We start from the raw sequence: 8,210 nt of genomic DNA, 5'->3' as shown, positions 1-8,210 counted from the left end.
TTGTCCTGTCGGTGGCCTCCTCCTGTACTTGAACTGTTGGATGTGGTGAAGATGGTTCACTGTAAATGGCAAAGCAATAATTACATTAATATCAGTCACTCTATCACTGATGAAGAGAAAATCAACATGCATAGAAAGTAAAATAATTAATATTCACTGATTAAAAAAAAGTATCACAGATTAAAAGACTAATATAAATTTCATTCATTCATTCAATTTCTTTTCGGCTTAGTCCCTTTATTAATCTGGGGTAGCCAACTTATCCAGCATATGTTTTATGCAGCATATGCCCTTCTAGCTGCAACCCAGTATTACGAAACATCCAGACACACTTATTCACACACACATTTATACACTACAGACAAATAAGCTTACCAAATTTAGCTATAGCGCATGTCTTTGGACTTGTGGGGAAACCGGAGCACTTGGAGGAAACCCTCACGAACACTGGCAGAATTTGTAAACTCCTCACACAAATGCCAACTGACCCAGCCGAGGCTCAAACCAGCAACCTTCTTTCTGTAAGGTGACAGCACTACCCACTGCGTCATCCTAATATAAAGAATATCAAGCATTATAAAATGCATTTATCACAGCATATACTAAACAGAAAACAACATACGCACCGGAGCACAAAGAAATGTTGAAGTGTCGCTTAACAAGGCTGGCAACATGAGAAGTGCTGCTGTAAAATCAATTCCTGGAACATAAGATGTGGCATACAAACAAATATGAAGGAATCCATTCAAAGCTGGAATTTAATAATATTAATCAAGTGGAGAAAGTTTAGAAAGAGTACCTTAGAGTCAGGTCCATAGCATTCTTCAGTTGATCTCTCATCTTTCGATGAAAACCTAGAAAATAATTTTAAACACGTGGGTGTACATTTATTGTTGTTTGTAAGTAAAAACCTACAAATTTAAAATAGTATTTAAGCCATTAAAACCATGGTATTGATAATGAGACATACTTACATCTTGTAACTGAGCCATGCTTTCATATGACATGCCTTCATTGGTCTGATGCCGTTAGGCTGCATTCTGTTGTTCAATCTTGTCCTGAAAGACAATTGGAAACTTCAAAAACTTCTGGAAAGCTATAAGATAAAGCAATAACTATTTACTTATTTTGAGATATTAATAAAATAGGTAAAATAGCTCAAGGTACCAGTTTCAGAACAGATGAGACAAATTATTACATTAAAGAACAAAGTATAACTTAAAACGTCGATTTATACAACATGGTATGTTAATAATTCTACATTAACACAAGTATAACGTTAAACGATAGTAAAAGCACCAACAATTCTGGACATGAGAGTTTGTGGACACTCCTCAACATTAATGTAACTTAGACACTGAAACGAAGATATGTAACTTACGCCACGTTTGTAACTAGCCACGTTTACATATCAGTCGCTTTGTCGGTGACAAAATTGTGATTTTTCTTCACAAAATGGCGGTGTAACTTATATAACCGTCTAAAATGACATTTCAGCGGTCAACCGTGGCTAGAAAATGGCCTCAAAATATAAAATATTATCGATAATTACAAATTTCCAGTATTAATAACAAAAGGTTTTATATCAAGGTATATGAAGACTTTAGTCGCGCGAGCTCCGGGCCACACCGCACATTACTCACGGCCCGATTCCGGTGCACGGATACGGCAGCGTCGGCTCGCTTCTGTCGCCGCAAATGGCCCGAGTGTATTTTGCTATCTGGGTTGCGATTATATTCCGCCATGGCAAATTAATTAATTAATAAAGCAGTAACGTAACGTAAGGCGCGAATACGTAACGTAGGTAGGCGATAAAGGGAACTTTTACACCGAGAAAACTAACAGCATATAGTACTCACCGTCTATAACGTTATGTCCCTCGGTGACTTCGATATCACATTGTATTAACTTCTTTAATAAGCTGCAGACAACTTAGCAAACTTAGCAAACTCCATCCTGCAGGCCAGCCCGGAGCACTTAAAGCGGGGGAAAGCCGAGACCGGAGAGTCAGACAAAATCAACAGAACACAGCTTCACATGTAAAAATGAGACTGAAAATATATCTTTAATACATTCTTACCTGAAAAGTGTGGACTCCAAACTAGACTTTTCTTTGAAAAGCGTGCGAAGTTCTGTGTAAACAGCCAGCATACTCGACGGACCGCCTCAGTAACAAACACTAACGTACTATAACGTCTCAACAAGCCAAATTCTTAAAGAGACAGCAACATCACCACCTGTATGAAGATGCTTCCACATCCCATATACTATAGGGTCTTAAACAGTAAGCAAAGACCAGTATTTACGTTTTTAATGATTAAAATTACATTCAATTATAAATTAAATTATTAACATTTTTGAGAAAAAATGTAATTGAAATACATGAAAAAAAATTTATTATTAAAATATTAAATTCAATCAATTTATTTATTTATTATATTTTTAAATTATGTATTTTAGTATTAATGTTTAGTATTAATACATTTAAATTAGTGTTATAAAGTGTCTTGATCTTATCATGAGCTGAGGGTACAATTTTGTTCCTATAGGGTAACAAAATATATAATTGTACCTTTAAAGGTGCCAAATTGGTCCTTTACGGTACAATTTTGTATCCAAATGTGCTATAAAAGGTACAAAAATGTACCTTTCAAACCTAAATCTGGACATTTGTACCTTTATAGCCCATTTGGGTACAAAATTGTACCCTAAGGACCAATATGGGACCTTTAAAGGTACAATTTTATATTTTGTTCCCTCTAGGAACAAAATTGTACCCTCATTGTACCTTTTTTTCTGAGAGTGTGTGTGTGTGTCATCTATGTGTCTGTGTGTGTTTGCGTGAAGATTGTAAAGACATTGTGTGTGACTCATCATTGCAGAAAGGCTTGAATTAACTCCACAACAAATATATCAAATAATCAATGGTAAAGCTCTTACTGTAGTATTTATCACAAACGTTACATGAAATTTGCTTCCCTCTGTCACTGTGTTGTTTATCTAATGCTGGCAAAAACAGAGGCACTATGACAGGCAGGTGGGAACGGTGAGCGGGGGGTTGGGGGGGGGGGGGGGGGGGGGGGTTGGGTGGGGGGGGGGGGGTGGACTAGCATTAAAGGGGAACTAGCATTAAAGACGCAGGCCACAAACACAGCTACATTTTGTTCAGAGCAGAAAAAGACACAAAAGACATCTTAAAGCTTGAAAAAGGTGGTAGGTGCCCTTTAAGATCTGACTAATGTAAAGTGCTCCATGTCTTCATATGAAATCCATACGCCCATATGGTTTTGCAAAACTTACTTAAAACACTCAAACATGTTGCTCTGGGAACATTTCAATGCATATTTCAAAATCACAAATCCAGTAGAGGGCACAGTCTATAGTTTTTGCAAATCTAAAATATGCCACTTAAGGTACGATTTATTGCATGCTCATTTTTATAAAATCTTCTATTACAATTTAAACTGGTATTACAATATCATTGCACAAAAACAGTGATTAGTAATAATGATAAGCCTTATACTTGTCACCGACTCGGTCCCAGTCATTCCCCTCGCTGACCAGCAGAGGTCACCATCTCCGGACTTCTAACCATTACGTCATCCATTTCACTCTGATCCCAGCACACCTGTTCTCCATCTCACTAATGACCCTTGTACCAGATATAAGCAGCTCACACACACACTTCATTGCGAAGTCTTGTTTAGCCCCGGCCAGCATTTCTGAGCGTTCTATCCTGCCTGATCTCCCGTTTACCACTTCAGCCCGTTTCTCGACTCTGCTCTGTCTTCTGCCTGCCCTTGACCAAAGCCTGCTTACACGGACTCTGATTCTCGCTGCCTGCCCCTGACTAAAGCCTGTGACACGGACTCTGTATCACGCTGCCTGCCCTTGACACAAGCCTGGTAATCACTCTGCCTCTGTTATCTGCTAATCATCGTTGAGTTGTATGTTGTATGTTCGCACAGCCGTGCGAGGTGTTGATGTTTAAGTGTGACTTAATAAATACTGCAAAATGGATCCCTCCGTGTCAGTCTCCACGTTACAATACTCAAAATAAAAATAATAAAGTCAAAGGCAATAAGTCTCTGAGGTATAGGTGGATTATACTTCACCTCAATACCGAAATACAAATTTAATATTGTATAACAATAATTAGCTTTGCCTTCTCTTCACTGGGATGTTCTTTTTTTATTTTGGATGGCAAGGACAGAGTGTAACATGCATCTTGTGAAATTAAGCACATATTTACTCCGATAAACTCTGATATGCCAATTTTATTAGGCTCTGAAAATTCCTCAAAACAGAACAAAAAGAATGGACTTCTCATCTGTCATAGTTGCAACATTTGCGTCCTCAGAGGATGTTCAATGACCCACTATTTCCATTTAAAAAACATTCTGCAATATTTTATTAGGGCAGAACACAGCTCTGTTTCAGGTCCCCAAAATGTCAATGAACAGCCAAACACATTTTCAGTTTTTAGCTGATTAACACTTCTGAATAATTTTTACTGCAGGTCTTCCTTCATAAATATCTATTTTGAAGATGATTTGGTATGGTCAGCAAGTCAGATATGCTTCAGTTGTCTTAAGGATTATATAAAACTTCAAACCTATTGTGCCAGTGATATCAATTTGCTTCACTCATGCTGTACACCATTAAATTATAACTCAACAAATCTCCATTTGATCAATTTAAGCAATACATTTTCCTATAGGTGGAATAAAAGAGTTTGTGCCGTTTCAACAGGAGTGGGATGTTAACAGTTAGCACACAGATCTGAGCACACAGGGTGAGATGGTTTCTCAAAGATACTGCATAAAATCCTCAAGGTGGAGGGGTAATTTAGAAGTAGAGGGTCAAAGCACCCTGATTTCTCAATTTTGCTGTTCACCGGTGCAATGATATGTACTGAGAATAACATACTGTATCACATGAAGCATTTTATAAAGACAAGAAAAATGTCCTCCTCTGTAAAAGATCCAGTGCTAACCATGACCTCCCTGACCACAGTATACAAAGTCCATCTCTGACTCATTTCAGTGTAGGTGAAAGTGGTTTGAGCTCAGAAACTAGCTGCCTTCATGTGGACCAAAATAATATGCATGCAATCAATTAAGTAGCCTAATTTAAAAAAAAAAAAATCACATGTATTAAGGGCAATTGAAATAAATTGGGCAAAAATTAATTTGGATTGTAATCAAAGTAGTAATTTTGGTGATTTACTGTATGTGATTGCAAATGTGAACTGAAAACTCAAAGTGCATTTTTATTAAGATTGAACAACATGCAGATTAAGCACAAATCAGAGTAAGCGTTAACCACAAAGACTTCTCATACTGTTCATAATCACAGGATATCTTTTTTTACATTTGGGCAGAATAATGTTTCACTCTTGGCATTTAATTAGATTTTTAGAACCACTTTATAAAAGCCTGGGTTATAAAATCCTATAATACTGGAATAGCAAATGTTTAATGTGATTGGTGTGGTGACTGATAGTAATGACCTGTGTTGGGTGTAGAGCATTACAAGTAACAGGAGTTACATAGTAATCAGTGGTGAAGTCCTAAAAAAATGTGATGTACTATTACCAACTCAACCCAAATTTATAAAGTGGGCAAATAAAAAAAAAAAAAAAAAACGACGAAAGTCAATGTTTCTTTGATTCTTTAGCAACATATATTTATTTTACATATGTTACCTGTAACTACTGACTTCCACAAAAGGAGAAACTAATACTATAGAAGTCAAAGGTTACAGGTTTCCAGTTTTCTTCGAAAAACTTTTCTTACAGCTACTGCGGTTGTCATGGGCTGGGAATGGCAAGTTAAACACAAATGCACCAATTGCAACCAATTAAGATGCAAGTAAAAAAAAAACAAAAACAAACATTTAATGTATTGTTAAAGGGGACACAAACATACATAAATTATTTATTCATTCATTTTCTTGTCGGCTTAGTCCCTTTATTAATCCGGGGTCGCCACAGCGGAATAAACCACAAACTTACCCTGCACGTTTTTACGTCTCTGGAAAACATACATAAATTATAAAAGTTTAATTAGCAAAACGAGTATACAGAGTATAGCGAGGGTATAAGCAATTATTGATCCTCAGAAGTTGTGATACCAAACCGCTCGTGGAAAAAAGTAGGCATACGGAGAATGTGCGTATAGCCTGACTACACCACTGGTAATAATATTACCTTTCTAAGTAACTTGTAAAGTAACACATTACTTTTATAAAATAAGTAATAATATTTGAGTTACTTTTTTTTAATTCGCTTTCAAAAAATTAATTGATTTAAACTTTTAATAGTCTGTATATACGGCATGTATAGCTATGAGGTAAGGAAGTTCTCATATAACATTATCCTAAAATAATAATTTTTGACATATTTTTAAAGATAAATTAAGGTATAGGTTATACAGTGCGTTGGTAATTGCAGAACTTCTCTATTAAAATGTTCTGAAAAAGATCAAGGCTTACCCCGGTAATAAAAAGTACACAGTATAGTGATACACAATACGTAACACATTACTTACTATTAAATGTAACTAAGTAACACAACTAGTTACTCTTTTGGAGAGTAACTCTATATTGTAATGCCTTACTTTGAAAAGGAACTTTCCACAACACTGGTAATGACAGCAATTTTGCTGTTTATATTATAAGTATGAGAATACACTTATTTTTGATTCATATATTTAAAAACCACGGTAGAAGGAAGTAGTTCCTCACTCAAATTGATGTTTTAGACATTCCAGTTTGTTTGTTTTTTTATTGTGGTCTAAATGTCATATCACACAAGTACTTGTGTGGTTTGGCTCATGGCCCATTATATGAGCATGGGTGTCTACAATCAAATCGCAGCCATGCTGATGTAGTAATTCATGATTAATGACCAACTAAACAACCAAATACACTAATTTAAAATATTTACAACTATTCTCACACGCAATCATATTTTAGACTGCAAAGGTTTGCTTGCACAAAGTTTAATAATCATTATTTATACATGAATAACAAGGAAAGTTGTTTATCTCTGGCAAAGTTTGTTTTGGTAAAAAATCTCATTCTCATTCTCAAATGTGTTAGAAGTTATAACCTTTTTTTTTTTTACAATGCTTGAGATAAGTATTACATACAGCTTAGTTAGTTTTTAACACTCATTAACGATATGTGAACTGCTATGAACAAACAGCTCTCTATTTTATCATTAGCTGTCATTTTGTAATTTAAATATGCGAATGAGGGGTGTGTCCAGCATATTATCACCTCTTGCATTTTTCTGTACTTTTTGTTTTCTTAACTTTATGGACTAATGTGTTAAATTATGTATTGCAACCAAAGTTTTTAGCCTAATTTTAATAGAATTCATTTGTGATATTTGTGAAAATCTACATACAGCACTCTGCAGCCTTACTATGAACCACCAAATCATTCTTTTTAATCCTGAAATGGGTAGAAAGATGACACCAGATATCACAAAAAGCATCCATTTTTCCAGGTCAACTATCATTCTACCACTGTGGTGTAGTTTCAGAGGACTCAGAACTTAAACCTACTTTTAGATCAAACCACTTATAAAAAGTCATAACTTCTGGCCATTTCTCATTACTTCTATCTTTCTTTTGCAGATGATATTGCATTTGTTCTCTCTATTTCTCCTTCTGACAACCAGATACTCTTATGAATCACCAAAGGTCTGGCAAGAATTCATGCTTGGATAAACACCCATCATCTGAAGCTGAATTGATCAAAAACTGAGTTGTTGTTCATCCTAGCCAAGAACCACCCATGCCAAGACCTTGTCATTTCAATAGACAACTCAACCACGCAAAAACACACGTACACACACAAAACACACCAGCTCTTGATTCTCAATAGGTTTATACCATCTGTAGAAGCCCTATTACACACAAAGAATTTATGTTTACATTTTGCACAGGAAGAACAACTCTGGAATATCCTAGCCAAAATACATTTTTGCCATCTGTTGATTTTAGGGATTTTAAAGCTGATTCTTAAGTCATTTTGCAAAAAAAAAAAAAAAAAAAAAAATGGCCATCTGTTTAAACAATAGATTTTTTTTAAAAATTGGCTTTACATAAAGTACAAAAATATACATTTATGATGCACAGTACATGTTAATTCTAAGGAATGCATGTTTATATGACAAGCAATACCCCAATAGTTTGTTT

General features: G+C 35.4%; 1 long non-coding RNA gene across 1 annotated transcript; it reads right to left on the bottom strand.

The window, feature by feature from the left end:
- Window positions 1-625: 625 nt before the first annotated feature.
- LOC137490474 (uncharacterized) lies at window positions 626-1,030 on the bottom strand. Its single transcript, XR_011009970.2, has 3 exons — window positions 975-1,030; window positions 800-854; window positions 626-700 (listed from the first exon to the last, which is right to left on the bottom strand). It is a non-coding gene; the product is annotated as an uncharacterized lncRNA (long non-coding RNA).
- Between the last annotated feature and the right edge of the window lie 7,180 nt (window positions 1,031-8,210).

This window comes from Danio rerio, chromosome 13 (assembly GCF_049306965.1).
Source record: "Danio rerio strain Tuebingen ecotype United States chromosome 13, GRCz12tu, whole genome shotgun sequence".
Classification (NCBI taxonomy): domain Eukaryota; kingdom Metazoa; phylum Chordata; class Actinopteri; order Cypriniformes; family Danionidae; genus Danio; species Danio rerio.
The sequence above is the reverse complement of the archived record's forward strand: the minus strand, read 5'-3'. Positions and strand labels throughout refer to the sequence as shown.